Here is a 19610-nt window from a genome sequence, read left to right on the forward strand (position 1 = left end):
ATACTGATTTTTAATTGTTTTCTCTTGTATTTGTATTTTCATGTTTTCTATCTACAAATGCGTGATATGCTTTAGGAATTTAGGGGAAGAGCTATACAAAGAATTATTAGATTTTCAATGTTACATTCAATTCTTGAATTAGAAGTCTGATACATTATTTTAGCCATTTTCCTCAATCATCATCTCTTTTCAAAGACTGTACCATTAAAATAAAATCCCTCTTCTTGATCTGTTTCAAAACTGATGGACAAACCATACAATAGGAAAATCACATATTGTCTTTTTGTAGTTATAGTAGTGTAAATAGTTAGTAGTGTAGACACTAACAGGAATGTCTTCCCCAGTTTAGCAGCTGGAGGAAAAATAACAATGAAACAGAAAATTAGTGATGGTGTTACTTTTGAAAGGGAACTTTAAAGTGACAATTTCTAAGAAAAACATTTTCATTTAAATTATTATTACTGTATCTTCTTCATTTGTTGTCATGGAATTCTTCATAATGTTACTGAATCAAGCAACTTCAGTAATCAAATAGTTTTTGTCAAATGAGTGGTTTTTAGAGAACCAGTGGAAATGCTGCTGTTTACTGAGATTATTGTATACTTCCAAAGAAGACTAAATATGTTTAAGCAGAGAATGCTGTTCAGCCTGAAAGGACAAATCTCACAGTGAAAGGTCATTGTCAAACATACCTAATATTCTGGTTATAGGTGGAGGGCTGCATGCTGGCAGAGTTGAAAAGGAATCCAGCATGTATGCTGCTCAGTCTAACATTACAGATGGCCATTACATAAGGAAGGCCTCCAAATCAATATCATCCATGCAGAGAGACTTCTAAGTATATACCTGATCCTGAAAGAGTAGCAGCTTGCTGTTTTTCTCCAGGAATGTAACTCTTGAAGCAGCGAGGAGCACCTTCCCTTCCAAGCTACATTCTTGGTTGTACTAACTTGGTGTTTACATTCGGTTTTCCTTCCCTGATCACCATGCTACCTTCCTTAATATGGTTTTCTTTTTATTGTATGCATGCATCAGGCTGAACCACTTATTAGATGGAGACAGTTATGCTTTATTAAAAATGAATGATATATACCCTGGTTAGGATTTTTTCATTAGAAGGAATAGTATGGTGACGCAGGGACTGAATTTAGCTGAAAGAGAGTAAACCAAGCTAGCAAGGGAATAGTGTACAGAAGCCATAATTGCCCAAGCTAAATTTGTATTCAAGTGCCTACAGAAACTGGCAGTGAGCTTTCAATAACAGTAGTAATTAAGATTAGTGTGTTAGCGCACTATCTGCAAGCATAAGCTCTAGCAAACTGGAAGAAGTAAGTGTTCATATGAGTAATATAACAGAAATATAACAAGTTGCACAATTTATGTGATGTTTAGGTCTAATACAGGATTAGACACTAAATAATCTATCCTATTTTCATGCTGAATGAAAATACGTCCCCATCCCTAGGTAAAGAGCTCATCACCTCTCCTGCCAGCTCTGGACAGCACATAAAGAGGATTGTGTATCATATCACTGGTTCTTATACTTCACATTTGTAACTAACATATGCTTCTGTGTTTTATGTTCAATTCTATTGCCATCCACTTTTAAAATGCAAAAATACATGCTAGTTTGATGGTACAGTCTGCACAGGTTTGAGCAGTGTAGTCTTCCATCTGTGTCTGCACAGTTCTAGGATATATTGCTTTTCTACAGCAGACTGGGTAGAGAATTTTGAAGGGTCTGAACACCAGAGATTCAGGATGTGCCTATGCATTTGTCTTGCTGGATGCACATTCATGAACTAGCCAGACTGATGCAAATAACTAATGTGCTAGGTGAATCCAGGTCATGTTAGAGGAAGACCATTGCTAGTCTGCTTGGACTAGTCTTCTGGACATAAATCTTCTTATAGCAGAATACTCTTCATTAGGATAATGTGCAGCTTTTGGGTAGAACAAGCAGTGTTTTTACAGTCTGCTGCCCCCTGTTTGAAAACAACTGATGCCCATCTAGGTTGCTATGTGTAAGTTCAAATAATCTAGTTTATGGACTAAATTTAACATATTTAGGCATGATACATATTGCAACAGCACATTTCAAGCTTTTGTCAGGTCCCTGTAATTGTTTGGTTGCATGATATCAGCTGCTTCTAATTGAAGTTACTAAACAGCTGACACACTCTTTACATGCGTTACAACTTTTATGTACCCTCATTTATTTATTTATCTTTAAATTGGGACCTTATTTTTAAAATGCATTATTTTTTCAGCATTTAAATAGTAAAATTTATTATCAGTGTGATACAGTCTTTGTACATAATGACATGTTGCATGACAGTTACATTTCTTGAAAGACTGAAATCCTTACATAAGGTGCTCACAATGCCAGGAGCTTGCTTATATTTAATAGTGTGGTTAGAGCGCTTGGCTAGTTGATTTAATTTGTTCTGCGTTGCAGTACGGAACAGCTGTTAGTTTATTACTGGCTTTTTCTGGGATTACAATATAAGGATGAGGAGAAGAAGCTGGAATTGGCAAATTTGTTAATTATGCAAAACAGCATGAGCTATAAAGTTGTCTGGTGCTGCTGCATTGAGATGTCTTGCAGACATCAAAAATACCCTAAGTTTTTGTTTACAGGAGAATCTGACAAAACCACCTCTGCACCTTTGGGTGCACTAGTGGTTAAGTCAGAAAAGGTTGATGTTTTAGCCTTTCGGCTGGAGTATTCAAACCGAGGAACACCTCAGCATGAGAAGGTTTTGTAGGGAAGTGTGTGCAAATGGTTTTCTACACTATCTGTATGAAAAGAGAGGATGTGAAAGAAATGACAGTCAGAAAAGTGGTGTGTGAGCTTGGAATACAAGTAGGCACAGGCCTGTAGCAAAAGGGACTACTGAGATCATCTTGCTTTTAACAACAGTAGTACTGTTTATAACCAAACAAAAAAAAGCATCTTGCTTTTGTGATGTTCCTTGCCTTGATTACTGCTGGCAGAAACCATTCAGCATATTATTCACCTGATGACGAAGACTTCTGGTTCCCAGCACTGCTTGTTAATACCCACTTCTCGCATGCCAGTGTTGCCTACAGCTTAAGTGTTTTTCTCCTTCCCTTTGCTTACATCCCTGCTTTGTTTACAGAGAGTGCTTACTGCCTCTCAGCTTTCGTTTTACTGGGCTAATTAAACATGTCTCTGTTGGTATTCTCTTTGTACTGTCCTCTCCTCACCTCTGCGGTTATTCCTGTAGCTTTCCCCTGCACATGCTGGCACTTAAATCATGAATATCCTAGGACAGGTGACCAGAACTATTCACAGAGTTCCAGATGAGATCTTACCAGTTTCTTGTAAAACATCCCCGTCTGAAAATTTGAAAATACCATCTTTCCCCATGTGAAAATATCCCCATACTGAAAATTTGTCCCTTGATGTAGCCTGATAATGTGTGCCTTTTTGACAGCTGTAGCTCTTTGACAGGTTGTATTCATGCCAATTGATTAATACAGCTAAGTCATTCTCATGCTCTATTATTTTGACTTGATGATTCTCTAGTAGAACTACAGTAGAAATTTGTTCTGTTCCCAGAATGCTTGACCATGTCTTTGTGCTAGTATCATTACTATCACTTTTGTCCTTGAAGGCTATTCAGTTCTTGCAATATGATATTCTGATTTTTCTCTGTATTGATACCAGTTCCAATTTTATTAATTTTTTTAACCACCATTAATTATCGTATTTATGATCCAGGGCTTTTGTTTATTTTTGCTACAAGGTCATTTCTCACTGTGGTTTGTAAGGAAGTCCACTCAATCTCATTTTTAGTTCAATAGTTTCCTTTCACATTGTGCCTCACTTTTTTTAGTAAAATCCTTGCTGGTTTGCGTTCAGGTTTTTTTGGGGGTTTTTTTGTATCTTACTTACTAGTAAGTAAGTCTTACTAGTAGTCCCTATACTTACTTACTACTTACTAGTAGTCCCTATATTTGGTGTTGTAAGACCTAGTGAAGTACCTGTTTTTGTGAGGCACATTAATTTCAGTTTTCTAAAGTATTAGTTACCTCCACAACAAGTTACCCTGGGCTGTTGTGCTTCTGTGTGTGAACATAAGTAAGTCCACCTATTTTTGTTTGGGTGAGAATCTGCTCATTAAAATGCAACATGAAATCGATGAAAATGCCAAATGAAGAAAATTAGGTTCTTCAGTGTCAGAAGAACCATTAGTGACTCTTAGCAGTCTCTCTGAATTTCTTATGAAGTTTTCTGAATGTAAAATATGCTTATTTATAAGCTTGTCTATGCCTTTTTATGAGACCTTTATTTATAAGACTGTCTAGGCGTACTTTTCAAAGGTGTATTTGGTAATTGGGCACCCTGGTGACATTTCGTTTTTGGATTATAAAATTAATATGTTAGCTCAGAAATACATTGAGTTCCTGCTTGCTTTGTGCTGTGAGAAAGAGAGCATTTTACAAAAATTTTTGTAAAATACCAAGTTTTCTTTTTCATTAATGTGCTGGTTTTGCATTGAAAACCTAAACCACTACAATGATGAAAAAGAATACCAAGGATATTAAAAAAAAGGTCCAGCAATATTCCACTAGCAGGCCATTCATAGTATTACAGAACATCTTAATGAAATACACTATTCAAGCCTATTTTTCTTGAACATAAATATACTATGCAAATCTGCTGGAAAAGGCCTGTATTGGTGTTTGCCTGCCTTAACCAGCATCACTGTTAGACATGATTGTTAGATCCTGTGTCAATCTTGCTAGTCATCATCTTGATAGTACCTGACTGTCTCCTTTGTATTTAAAAATAGAAATGACAATCTCTCTCCCTCTGCCTTTTTAGCTTGATTAGTTCATAGTTGAAAGTGTGAGACACTTTAGGGAAAAGCTAAATTGAAGGGTTGAGGCTCCCATTCTGCAGGTGGGTAAGATACATTGTTCTTCCAGGAGCAATTGCTGCCATCTTGTCTTTTGTCACAGCCACATGAAAGTCTTCATTTCAGCACTTTCTGTTGTTTGTCAGTTGTGCTGGTGTGGAAGATTATGGCTGTTGTGCTGACAGAGTATGGAATGGAGAGGGTACCCAGCCTTTCAGCAGTGGTGCCATAAGAAGCACTGGGAGATGCTTAAGGCTGTGCTCAGAACACAGCAAAAGCTGCACTAGAGCAATGGGTGCTCACCTTCGCCATTTAGGCTTTCCAAACTCATTTATGTGTGAACTATGTTTCTGTTAATGTGCTTGCAGTGTTTTTTCACCACGATGATTTAAGTAATTCCAGGTGGAGGTCAGGTAAATGTGGTACAGTTCGTTTTTTCTCTATCATGGCAACGGTAGAATGGAAAGTTACTATCCATGATTGTGAGTGATTTTTCTCCTGTTTTTATCTTAGTGTTTAGTGACACTGACACCATCAACAATGCATGATGCTAAGCCAGCAGCAAAGAAAACTTTACTGTAGATGGATTTATGAAAAAGCTGTTTCAGTGGTTATACAATCGAAATTGATGGAATAGGCTTTGTGCTAGGTAAAGAGACAGTGTTAGGACTGAATACTGTTTAAGGGGAAAAGGAATACAACTTCTTTAGGGGCATGAAAATATCTTTCCCTCCCCTATACTGTATAGATTCTATACAAAGAAAAAAAAAGTGTGTGCTTAGCTCTTTCTCATGATTCCTCAAAATTATTTTTAACCCTGGAAATGACACTTCCCATTACTTTCTGTCTGTCTCTAGTCAACATTATTGTAATTACTTGATGTAGTTAATGTTTTTTTTGCTTCCAGAATTTTATGTGAGAAGAGTCCTGTTATTTACATAATATGAGTAGTAGCTTATGAACAAGAAAAAACAGATAAATTTACAGATAAACCTCATTAATGCATTTGAGTTGTCTATATTTCAAAAATGTAATTCAGGATTTTGTCTTTTTGGTAACTGAAGCTGTTTAAAAATATGTGTTTTCACCTTGATAGCATCAGATGAGTTCGAATGCACTAGGGTGAGTCTGAAGCTTTTGTGCAACTTGGGGGATGTGGGGGACAGTGTTTAAAAACAAGACAGTTATGAGAAAGAAACACTAAGAAAACGTCTATGTGTCACTTCAAGCTATGTATAGAAATACAATCTATAGATATCCATTCCCTCCTTCAATCAAATATGCTTTTTTCTTTTGCCAGCAGAGGGCCTTTAAGAAGCTGTGTATTGCTACATCTCTGTGTTGAAAATTACCCTACCCAGGGGCAGGTTGTAATCCTTCAGTGCTGTGTTGACAATTATGAAATGCAAAGAGGGAGAGGAAAAAAGAAGAGACTTGGTGTATTTTCTCATGGGAGATAGGACCCAGGGCACAGTGGAAGAGGCATTACACTGATGCCAAACAAGCTTCTAGCGCATTCAGGTTATCTTCTCTAGTAACCCTGCTTCTGTGGAAAAACTTCGAGTGTAGCACTGAGGGAGCATGGCCAGCTTTTTCTTCAGGCAAGTTTTGTTTAGCTACTGGAATTGAATGTTAATAGATTAATTTGGGAACCTACTCAACCTGAAACTTCATCTAACAGAAAAAATGCAGAAATATAATATGACTGAAAATATTTATTCTGGTAAATTTTTACAGATGCTGCAGCTTAAGTGATGTATTTAAGCCCTGTATACCTAGGTTTCAGACGGTTGTAGACATTTAAGTAATAAAGCAGTCCTGCCCACCCTGTGTTGTCAGAAACACAAGATAAAGGTAATTCCTTGAAGCCGTATTAGGAGTGAGTTGCCTCTGTCTTGTATAAATTTGAGGACTTTTTAAAAAGGATTTCAGAAAGCATAAGAAGTTGATGCACAAAAACAAATATGGATTCTATTTGTTTATTTTGGGCTTCTGGCCTTGGGATTTTTCTTAAAATGTGAAACTTGATGTTTGTTTCTTTACTTTTTTTTCCACCTGATAAAAAGGAATCTTCAACCTAATTGCTCAAAGATCTCTTGTATTAAGAGAATATTTTGTGTGGTGATGTGCCTGAATGCTATTATTTTTATTATTTATAATTATCACTGTTATTATTCGGATACGCTTGACCAACAAGAGCTTAGTCCATCCCATTTTGCAGTTACCACTGTTTGCAGTTAAAACCAGAAGAGACTGTATATCCCTTTTTTAATACACTAGCATCCTGAATCCTTCTACATTACACCTAGGTCATAAAATGAAACTTGTGAGAATCACACATAATGAAGAAAAAGGAAATTACAAAACAATAGACCTCGGGAATAAAAGAGGTGGATGCATAGAGGGGAAGTCTGATGAGTAGGAAAGAAATAGGTGTGCCAGAACTCCAAGATATACTTCTCAAACCCCATGTGCTTTGGAAGAAACTAACTCAATGGGGGTAGCCTGGAAAACTCAGGAAGTTAGTGTGGACATCTAAGAAATGTGAAAAGTATTTTAATTTCCTAAAATCTTTTCATTGTAGAATACAGCTAAGAAACTAGAGTTACACTTGTGAAACTTGTTCAGAAGAGGCCTGTTGTATTTGTCTGTGAAATGATTGGCTGGCTAGAAACCCTGAAGTATTGTCACTCTTCATGTATTTAAGGAAGATAGAATTACCTTTCTATTGAATGTCTAATCCTATAAGCGTAGCAGAGTATAGCATTTAAAATACTGACCATCATAACTGTATTCATAAAATCCACTTTAAAAAAGCAGTACAGTACGTACTTACGTTTTTATTCCTCTCTTGGCAGGTCCCATGATCAATATTGTCCTTGGTCGTGGTGTCCAGTCATCCTTGCAGCTGGTATTTAGGATATTCTTTTCAGAAATATTTGGTAACTAGAATTACATTCCAGTGAAATTGCAGAAATACAGCATTTAGAATTAAGAGATGTAAAAACAGGTTATAATCGGAGGTTTATTTGGTTTTGGCTTAGTCTAAATGTAATTCACTGTAAATCTAATATGCAGATAAAAGAAGTAGTTACTTATACAGAAGATTTAATTAGTCTAGCAGCAGTGTATTCATTTTCAGATAAGTATTACAGGTATACTTGTGTATGCATTCTGGGGTGACCATATGGTTAAAGAATTCATTAGTATTTTATATATTTAAACACTTGGTACTTGTAGGCACTGTTAAACATTCCTATATAAACATCCTCTGTGTAAATGTAGATGGAAAAAAAAAAAAAAGACCAGCTTCCAAGTTGCTCACTAAATTATTTATATTAATCTAGCTCTGTGCTAGTTGCTGAGCCTGCATTGTACTGTAAAGTACGTGTGATGATTACTGCCTGCCATTAGGTTGGAGCTGCTAGCAGTGATGTAATTTCATCTTTGTGTCATGGAATCAGATGCAACTACTTACTTTAATTGAGGGGTTTTTTTCTCAGTATAGCTGAAAAGGGCTTCTAGTTTGATAACAGGAAAATACCTACTTTCTAGCAGTTTATTTTAATGCATCAAATTGAAAGTTTCCGTGTTAGTGACTTGAATCTGACCACACTGATGTGGTTTCTTCATGAACCTTGTGTCACCTAACATGTGATTTGCAGAAGACAGAAGTATTGCTCCAATCTTCTTGCTTCCTAGCTTTTTAAAGTATTCTTTAAAAAAATCTATGTGAAGGATTTGCTTTAAACTTTCAAAGCTTTAAAAACTGCTTCCAAATAAAAACTTAAAAGTTGTCTCTGTGTTATTCACAAATAAACCAAAAAACTTTGTTCATCACCTGTATTTCATAATGGAAGAAGAGAAACAGTAGAGATTTTTTATGGTTCTAATTTATGTTTCTTTCCTTTTTTTTTTCATGTCTCAGTACAAAAATATTGGTAAACTATCTCTTAGAGAGCACCATCAGCCTTCTGTTCTTAAGTACATCTCTAGATAAATAGATGTTCCGCCAAAATGGAGTCATGGTTCAAGGTTAGAAGACTGACTATCAGCAGAAGGTGTGACTCTAATGGTGAAAGAGACTTAAGATTTTAAAGTGAAAGAGTGTACAATAATTTGTCCTATATTTTATGGTTTTATCTGTGACATTTGTCACAGTGCTTTGTATATTTTTTTATTGTATGACAGCAAATGTTCAGTAACCTGATCTGTGGTGTTTAGACTCCCTGCTACCAGTTTTCAGTTCAGAAAAAATGACTTTTAGTTTTGCAGTATTGGATTTCTTTGTTGCTATACCTTCATCCACAACACATATACAAAAGTAGAGCTTAGTCTGTTATAATCCAGATTCATCATTATTTGCAAACCAGTAGGAACCAGACATTGTGCTTGGCCGAAATCACTTACGAAACTCAAGGTCCTTTTTCACCATGTTAATTTGATCTTCTGTAAATGTCACCAAAACAAATGACAAAGTAAAATGCCACATGCAAGATGCACATACATGAAAAACTGCTGCAGATAACACTGACTGCAGTTTTTTCACCACAGATGCTCAGCCTTCAGAGTCAGTGCACTTGTTGGAAGTGTTGCTATTTGTGAGAAGGAAGATTGAGCTGTCATTTCATTGAATATCTAATTGTGGATTGATGGAGGAGCAGTCTGTAGAATTGATGTATGTTTCATAAATGATCCTGAGTTAATTACTTGTATAGAATTATGGAGTTTAAGGCTGCAGATTCAGGCACAGACATTAAAGGGTATGTCTGCGTAACATTTTTAACTACAGGACAATGTGCTGTTTTTATATAGCATGTCTCTCTTTTGTAGAAGGTGTATAATGATGTAGGCAAAGGTGTCAGGAAAAAGAATAACAGTCTTGAGACAAAGAAGTTGGGATATTCCTTGGGAATCTTGGAAAAGCTGAATCAGTGTTTGCCAAATTAATTACGTGAATTTAAAAGCAAAGTCTGAGATAGACAACTACATGGAAATTATAGCCCAAGAATTGTTTTGGCAATTTTGTCTGGCCAAAACTTTCCTTAAAAAAAATCCCAAAATTCCATGTATATTCTTATGAAATATAAGAATAATAATATGAAATAAATATATATTCATATAAATGTGAAGTGAATAATATGAACTATATATATTCCTATGAAAACTGGGATTGGATGAAGTGGTGCAGAGTATATGAAAACATTAGATAGGTTGAATGTATGTATATAGTCTTGAAGAGAGTTGACTTACTTCTTTCAAAGGTCAGTAGATCTGTAGTAATTTTTTAATGAATTCCTCATACACTGGAAGTGTATTTTGTGTGTAAGACCTTAAATCATAGTTAAAATGAAAGTGTCTTGCATGCTGGTCCATTTCTCTTAAGTTTGCTGTTGCATGTGTATGCGTTATTCTGACCATTTTTATGTCAGTTAATATCTTAATACATCTACTGTAGGAATTACCTTGCATACATGGCAGTAAGGAGTTACCTGAAAATCAAACTCATTTGTCTCTCTCTCTATGTCAAATAGATAAATCTGACTTTTAAGTACAGCTGTCTTTTTGGAAACTATATGTTTTATTATTTTTTATTATTTTTATTTATACATTTTTCAAAATTTACCAGTAAAATAAAATCTGCAGTCTAACAATGACCATAATTTCTAGACAATAAATCAGTTTGTGGAACCACCAAACCCTAGGGACAAAGGCAGGGAAATATGAAAAATGAAATTAACTTTCTCTGTTCTCAATGCAGACTCTGCAAGCTTCCTGTCACTTAACTGACACTGATCTGTGCACGCCACAAGGCGAAAGCTTTCTTGAACAACTTTTTGGATGCTTTTCCAAGGCTTACTGTGATTTGACAAAATAGGCAGTTTAGAGAGAGAAGCTGTTACTTGTTGGGGACAGTATATCATATTCTGCTGAGAATGGTCCCTTGGTCCCTTGTAGCTATTGACTAAATTTAATTCTAATTTCTAAATTTGTTCACAAAAAGTTTCAGAAATATTTACATCCTGTTTTTATTACTCCAGACATACTTAAGAAAAGGCACAAGATGCTTAGTTTTAAACTGTGATCATGTTTTATTTTACCTTATTTTTGAAATGGCAGGATTTAAAAAAATTAATTGGAATTATTTTTTTTTTTTGCCTACAATAAAAGAGTGCTAAGCACTAAACAGAGTCTCAGGGTTTGTAAATTTGACTTAGTAGACAAGAGATTTTTGTTGCATTGTGATTTATGGGATCTGGGATTTTAATGTGGTAGTTGTGGACTAAGCATTTTAAATAAAAGTCTGGAATGGATTTGAAGATGATAGTGATAAAATACTGCCTGTTATTAAAATACTTCTTAACAGACACTTCTTAATAGGTATGCACCTATAAATATAGTTGCCTTTCATTTTTTATTTCGTAACTATTGCATCATTCATTTTTATGACTTTTATGGGACAATAAATTGCAAAAAGTTTATCACTGAAGTCAAATGTTCCTCTAAAACTCTCATGCACATTTTGATGTAATTTAATCTTTGTTCTTGTCCTGTGCATTTTGAAATACTTTTTTTGACTGCACCATTTGTTACATTATTTTGAAAAATACTAAATTTAATGAAAAGTGAAAGTCTTTCCCTGAAGAATTGAAAACCCAAATATAATATAGATAGCATTTCATAAAGGACAGAATTAGCGACTCCTTTATAATCTGTGCTTTGGCATTTTCTGACATTGCCCTGTCTTTATTTTGGATTTGAGGCCAGTGCTTAGACTTAAATTGCATGACATTACTTATCATAATATTTGCAATTCTAGTGCACGGATAGAGGTACCTAAGTTGGCTAACCAAATACAATACAAGTTTTTACTGTTGGATAAAACCCCCCTAGGCTTTCTTAAAAGTCTGATGGAATTTCTAGTGATGCATGACTGCTGTGGTCTCATTGATATGACTGGACAGCTCCTACATTTCTAGAGGCACTGTTTAGATGTTTAAATTACTTATATGTAATGTGTAAATTATGTGTAAATTCCATATATTACATATATGGAATGTGTAAATTGAATGATAATTTGGACTAAAAATTTCATAATTTCAGCAGCTAGACGGTAGGATGTAGAAAGACATGTTACAGGAGAGAGAGTAAAATATGTAGGGACATTCCTAGGTAGAGGAGTATTAAAGGAGAGCGAAAAAGAAGCTAAGTGAATGAAAAAGCAGCTCAGCTGTATTGCAAATTGTATGGTGATTTGATAGAAATACAAGTTACATTTTTTATCCCTTAAGTTCTGATCGATGCAGTCCATTGTGCTTACAGTATCTTGGTCCTGAGTAGATTCACAGAACGTTGTCTTTATACTTCCTTCATTATTAAGTTGTAACCAGTTCTTGCAGAAGTAAGATTTTTCTTTCCAGGAGCAGAGACTGCCTTGCTTAGGACTAAATGTTGTACACTAGAAAGATACAACACTTGCTGTTCAAGACAGAGTGAAAATGCAAGACAGCTCTTTAACTGCCACTCAGTTATAACTAGAAAAACCTGTAGAATATTTTTTTTTAGTTTTTAATTCTGTACTGGGTATTTTTTGTGGCCTGTGTACGATATGTGGGAAACACAATCATGAACAAATGCCTAATTAACACTTTTATTTTATGATCAGTTCATACATTGCACCTTCCTATACTTGCAAGATGGGCTGCTTAAGCTCAGATGGTTATTAAGGTGTTGGAATGATCTTGATTTTAAACCAGTTTGTGTAGACAGCTGCTTGTGGCGCTGCTTTTTCACTGCATTTTGTTTGAATGTAAAAGAAATGTTTTGTTTAATTGTTTTCTTTCACTTCTTTTTTCCATGTAGTTACAACAATGTAGGTTGTTTTTCTTTCTTTTAGCTGCTTGTCATTTATTTAATCAAATGTAGCCTGAAATTATGGTACATATTAAAATGGATACTGATGTGGGGAGATTTCTCATAATGACTCAATTCTTCATAAGGTATATTAATATATAATTTCTAATCTATTAACTAAATCCTTAATTTACTCAGCAGACTTTTGTTTATTTATTTGCTGTTCCCTTATGGCAGATCCAGACTTTCAGTCAGGTTGGGAGTGACCAAACTTGTTGAACACACAGATCAAGCCATTTTTGACAGTGTAAAACCTTGAGCAGGGAGTTTGAACTGTATGTTCTTCAAAATCCCTTTCATCTTCACCCACTCTCTAAATCTGGAAAGGCTTCTTGTATTGCCTGCTTAGATGGAAAAGTGTAAGGATGGAGGTGCAAAACAGGATCCTGCACAATGTTGCTGAATTTGCATTAATTTCTGCAGATTATTAATTAATAATTAATTAATTATTAATTAATGAATTATTGCAGAAAGTTTACTGGTAATTGTTTCTCCGGGTACAGGAGTAGTTGCACATGTTTTGGGCACAACATGTCTGGCATTATGTGATGCAAAGCAACATGATAAGAGTCTTTGGGCTGCATGTAAAAATATCTGTGGTAACTGCCCCAGTTCTTCTGGAAGCTACCCTAGATTTGCACATTTCTCTCAGTGAAATGGAGAAAGTAGCAAGTAGGAAGTAATTGCTGGCCTCACTAGCACACTACCTGTGTTTGTCTCTGAATTTACTGTGGAAGTGATGAGCTGGAGACCGAAAGCAAATTCATGGAAATTCATGCTTAAGCCTTTTTTGGGAAATAATTCTTAACTGTTGTTTGCACTTCCCAATGGGAGATTCTTAGGTTTCTTCTATACATTCTACTGGGGCAAATTTTCTTTCCAGCTCTACGGATATTAACACTAAATCTCTCTGACGGCAATTTGGTTTGTTCAGTAGCTTTACCATGAAAAAGGCCGTGGAGCACAGATCTCTCTTGTAACAGTCTTCTGAATGTATCAAATTGTGAAATACATGCCCTTGATCAATTTTTTCATTATAAACAGATTATTTTTTCATTTTTTTAGTTCATTATGTTCTCTGAATGTTACTTCATGCTGCTGCTTTTCCCTGAATTCATTTCAGTTTGTGCACATTTGAAGTGAAGTAACTGAAACTGGACACAGCTGATGCTTTTTCTTCTACAAAGAAAAAACCCTAAACAAAAATCCTCTGTCTTGTATGCAGCACTTCTGTTAATGCACTAGAGAGGGCAGCATTATCCCACTGTTGATTCAGTTTGTGGTCTGAAGTAGGTTCAGGATCCTTTTCTACAGAAAGGGGTCACCTCTGAACATTTCAGCATTAAATTTCTTACAGTACTGGTGGCATGGTTCCTTTGTTGGCAATGGCTTTGTTTTTTGTTTCCTCCAAATCTGGAACCATTTTTCATTATGTAGCAAAACAAAAGGAAGGGGAGCTATCTGCATTTGAAAAACTTGATATCAGAGTTCTGAGAGGTTGATTGCTTTTTTTATGTTTTTCTTCCTGTTTCCACTCTTTTCCACCTCCCTCACCCTACCTCCCAAAATCTGTGACACTGAAAAAGAGATTAAAGAGCAGCATTAAAGACGCTGCAGAGTCTGACTGCAGAGGTCACTCTTCTATAGAGAAAAGAAAAATCTAAGACTTCTTTTTTTTGGGGTTGGTTTTTTTTGGTTTTTTTTTTCCCAAGGAGAAAATGAAAAAGTTTCAGGAAATAAGACCGTAATGCAAATCTTTCCATTGGAAAGTCTCTGAAAAGAACAAAAGCTGGCTTAGGAAGATCAGAGAATTCTTCATTCATTTTTATGGGAGCAAGGATGGCTCTTTAGTCTTGGGGCCAGAGCTTACGGAGAAGAATACAGCTTTTTTTTTTTTTTTTTTCCAAGGAATGTTTGAGTCTGTTCCTTGGGTTCTGTTTCAGATCCTATTTCCCAAAGAAACATATTAAACAGGATGAATACATCTACATGTAAATCTACCATTTGTGTAACAAATTGTTATTAAAAATTATACGCAGAGTCAACCCAACAGTTTCCAGAGTATCTAGCATTTTCTGCATCCTGTGCAGGTCTTGTCTGCTGTGACTAAATGATGCTGTGTGGCTGGAACCTTCGAAAAATAAGTGATGAAATGTTTGTGTGTTATATGACTGCATGAAGGAGGGAAAAAGCAGGGAGGGTAGAAATTGCTCGTGTGTCTTGTCTGGATTGTACTTCAAATTTATTGTAAGTCTAAAGCAAAAACAGTGATACAGATTTGTTAGTTACAGTAAAATAAATATGCAATTGACTTCACTTGTGTGCAGCATTGTATTAACTTCAAAAGTTAATACAATGTAAAGTTAATAAAATTAACTTTACAACTTTTCCATGGAGAAGTGATACTCGTGAAGCTGGGCACGTGTCATTTTTAGCTGCTCATATTTGTACCAGTCAAATGTCTGAGGCATGTCAGCATAAATATTATTCTGTTTTTGATATTTCCTCATCAGAAACTTCTGTTGAAAAAGATCTTTTCAGTACCCTGTGTGGGTGGGTAAGGCACACTGGTAAGTACAGTTTAACTTAGTCTGGATAAAAACAAAATGTAATTGTATTTGGAGTTTCCATTACAATTATAATAAGATGCTACACTGCCTAATAGTTGTCACATTGCCTTGTCTGTGGCCATGAGCACAGGATTGTGTGAGCATATAAAATTGCTCATTTTTTTTACAGGGAAAAAAAATATCTGAATACTATCCTTTTACTGAAAGACCAAGTAGCTTTATTTTTCTTCCCCTCTTAGAAACTCTTTGAATTTCCTATCCTTTAAAGCTTGTTATCTAGCTATAATCACTGTAGAGACTAGTATTGAGGGGAAGATAAGGAAACAATGGCATTGTTATATGAGTAAAATTGTGTTAAGAATAAAAATGGTATTTATTGCAAAAATAAACTCAGTTACTGGAAATTCTTCCCCCACGCCTCAAGCTTTTGTTTACATGCAAAACAGATTTTAAGTAAATGAATTTAAATATAAAGCAAGCAAAAAACTGACATATGCCTCTGGCCCAATTTTAATTTGAAATGTGTTCTGAAATACGAGATTGAATACACTTTCTTTCCCAGAAAACATCTAGGTACACTGGTTTATAACTCAAAATTTATCATTTGTAACAGCTGCTAGGTTCTGGATTTTCATAAGCCCTGAATGCTGTGAATGGTGCAGTTCTGGTTTTTTGAAGGTTAATAAGAGGTGCTATTCTCTTCAATCTTCATGTTCTTTCATTAAAGGCAATGAAAACACTAGCCTGAAAGGCCATATGAAACATCTAAAATAATGATAAACAGACTTATCCTTTTGCTACTATTCTACATATTTAATTTTCAAAATGGAGTCTTACTAGTCTGTCTCTCAGAACAATATTTGTTTTAAAAATCAGATCTTTGTATTTTTAATTCTTGATCTCTTTTACTGGAGATGCTGTTGGACATCCCATCAGGATGGTGTTAAACACTCTCCTAATAAAGTTGAAGACAAATACTATTTTCCTTTACTTAAGTATATTAAATGGTGAATATTTATGACCAATCTTATTCAACAGTGTAGGCTAATTCTCAAGCAAACTGGAATTTTCACTTTTAGAGTAATCAGTGTTCCATTTTTTTTTTTTTCTGTTTCCCATGAGTTATTTGATTCTACATATTTGTCTTTAAAATAACTGAAGAACAGCACTGTCCTGAATTCCTCTTTTTCAACTTGAGTTTGTTGTCAGATCTTTAACTGTAATTCTGTCACAAGAGTAATAAAGCCCCACAGAAGCTGCATGGATTTCCATTGTTCATTAGTAATTATGGTGCAAAGATTTTTTACCTCTTTCAGAAGTGACAGAGGACACGTGACTGATGCAGATAATGGTCTCAAGCATCAGCTCTTTGTTATTCCACTGTACAACCTTCTATACCCTGTTTCTCACATGCATAACACCCGTGTGTCGTTTTACTCTTTTGTGATTGGTCAATACACATCAGCATTCCATGATTCTTTTCCGTCAGTGATGGTACCTGTCTTACACAGCTGCACCCTATTAGGGATGAGGCTTGGCCACAGCCCCATTCCCAGTGTCCCATAATCAATTCTACACAGAAGCAAGTTGAAATACGCTCCTTTTTAGAATTGCTGAATTTCACAATTCAGAACATGTATGATAGTCTCAATAATGGAATGGGACACCTCAAACCTTCGGTTTATGGAAATTTTTTGCATTACCACTGTGGGCACAAGTGTGAGAGAAAGAGTAATACCATTGTTACAGAGCACGGAAACATACAGGAATTGGAGAGACAGGAGTGCCTAAGAGTGTCCACAAGGTTATTATCAAAATCTTGGTCTTGAAACTTTGTATTTCTTCACAGAAACTGGCAGCAAAGAGATTTCATACGACTTTCTGTTATGACAGCTGCTATGCTTGTGGTTTCATTTTGTGAAGCCTTGCAAATTTGAATAATATTTTATATTTTAGTTCTGGAAGTTTTACTCAACAGTGGATATTTAAGGAGTTGTCCAGCTTTTTGTATGAACTATGTCATTCCCAGAGGAGTGTTGGCTGGTAGATCTACACCGTATGTATTTCTCTTGCTGATTCATTAGATATAAAATAGTTCAGATATTGGAATAATACTTCTCATTGCTAATGGATATCTGTCCTGACACCTAGTCTGAAAGGGAACCTTCTGGAGATTTTGGTATAGTTGCTTCATAGTCCTCTCTAACGTTTTTCCATTTTCTATGTTTAAAATATTAACAACTCACATTTTAAAATTAATTGCCAAAGTCAGGTTTTTTCCTCCTGCCCCCAGTTATTCAAGACCTGTAATTTTCGTTACTGTTATTCTGATTTTGTAATCAGATTGAAGAGTTACTATATCATATAGTGAAATAAGTTATTTTCATCTTAGGGGCTACTAGAATAGCATTTAATTATTTTCATAGCAAAATTATATACTGTAATAATTAAGGCATGGTACTTTAGCATATTTTCTGCTGCAACTGGTATGGCTCTGTATTTGAATGTTTTTCTGATTACATGAATCTGTTTTGACATATAAATACCTAAGTACAAATACAGGCTCAGCAAAGGATGGGGTGAAAACAGCCCAAAGATGAAGGATTTGGGAGTGCTGCTGGATGAGAAACTGGATGCAGTCCAGAAAACCAGCTGTGTCCTGGGCTGCATCAAAATCAGTGTGGTTAGCAGGGCAAGGAAGGGGATTCTGTCTCTGCTCTGCTCTGATGAGACCCCACCTGCAGGGCAGCATCAGCTCTGGGGGTCCCCAGCACAGGAAGGACATGGACCTGTTGGAGCAAGTGCAGAGGAGGGTCACAAAAATTTTCATAGGACTGGAGCACCTTTCCTATGAAGGAAGGCTGAGAAAGCTGGCGATGTTCAGTCTGGAAAAGAGCAGGCTCCACGGAGACTTTTTGCAGTCTTCCACTACCTAAACAGGGTCTATAAGAAGGCCAGAGAAGGACTTTTGACAAAGGCATGTAGTGACAAGTGGTGATGGTTTTAAATGGAATGCAGCTAGATCTATAGAAGTTATTATCAAGAAATTCTTTACTGTGAGGGTGATGAGGCACTGGCACAGATGGATGCCCCATCTCTGGAGATGTTCAGGGTCAGGTTGGATGGGGCTTTGAGCAGCCTGGGCTAGTGGGAGGTTCCTTCCTGTGGCAGGGGATGTGGAACTAGATAATCTTTAGGGTCCCTTCCAAGTAATTTGGATTGATAGGAGTTGATACTGAAAACTAAGTGTTATCTAAGGGGAAAATGAAACTGAAAGACATCTGGAGCTGTGCGATTGTTCTATGCAGCTTTACTGTACTTGGGTGGTTTACCTTTGCTATTATAGCTAAGTTTTCGACCAGTATGTATGCTCTGAGAACAATAAACTTTTTTATGTGGTCTCTTTTCAGAGTCTTCCCTCCTTGTTTTTGTGTGTGTGTAAGAGTTATCTTTCATCCTAAGACTTTTCTGTAATGCTTCCTCTGACATTTAAAGAGCAATTTTATTCCCTAATTGCCATTGTATTGCAGTCCTATGCAAGCCAGGTTACTTTTGTTGCTAATGTAAATAAGCTTTCCATTCCCAGAAATTCCTAGCATCCTTTTCCTGTTCTTTTGCCAACTTGAATCATATTTTTTGCAAATGGGTTACCGGATTTGCCTGTCTCAGTTCTGATGAGGTCTTACTGGTGCCCTGTGCTGTGATTTGCAGAGTGTTCCAGCAATTTAATGGCTGTATTTCTGCTCTTGTCCTGTACTTTACAAGACACTAAACCTTGTGTTATCAGTGTTTGAGTTCTCGTTCCCTAGAAATCTGAACCTCTTATTTGTTTATGTGTAACTTTGGAAAAAAGAGCAAAGGTATCAAGGATAATTTCTTCCCTGCTAATCTTGAGAGCAGGATGTAGAACATTCTGTCAATCCTTGACTAGATGAAAAGCTACAGAACAAGTTTACATACCATCTGGCAAAGAGAGTCCATGCAAGACAGAAAAGTCATAAATGCCTCATCTTACCTGGACCACACAAGTGTGTGCACACAGGTGCATAGTCTATAAAGGACTGCACTTAATTGTTATCAGTTCATTAGCTTTCCAAGTTCTGTTTTGTTTTCTTTGCTTTTCCAAGAAAATCACATATGCACTCAGCAGTATGAAAGATCTGTTTCCTTTGATTGCCATACAAGTTCTCAGATTTTTTGGTTGTTTTCCTGGTATGTTTTTAAAAAATATAAAGGT

The 19610-nt window shown here is 35.8% G+C and overlaps 1 protein-coding gene and 1 long non-coding RNA gene across 3 annotated transcripts in view; both read left to right on the top strand.

Moving 5' to 3' along the window:
- Positions 1–19610, top strand: part of COMMD10 (COMM domain containing 10) — a 106785-nt gene that overhangs the window by 51154 nt on the left and 36021 nt on the right. The window lies entirely within an intron of this gene.
- On the top strand, positions 1162–7973 carry LOC147648215 (uncharacterized). The gene is made up of 2 exons (XR_015280713.1): positions 1162–3924; positions 3973–7973. It is a non-coding gene; the product is annotated as an uncharacterized LOC147648215 (long non-coding RNA).

Source organism: Cyanistes caeruleus, chromosome Z (assembly GCF_971803275.1).
Source record: "Cyanistes caeruleus chromosome Z, bCyaCae1.hap1.1, whole genome shotgun sequence".
Taxonomy (NCBI): domain Eukaryota; kingdom Metazoa; phylum Chordata; class Aves; order Passeriformes; family Paridae; genus Cyanistes; species Cyanistes caeruleus.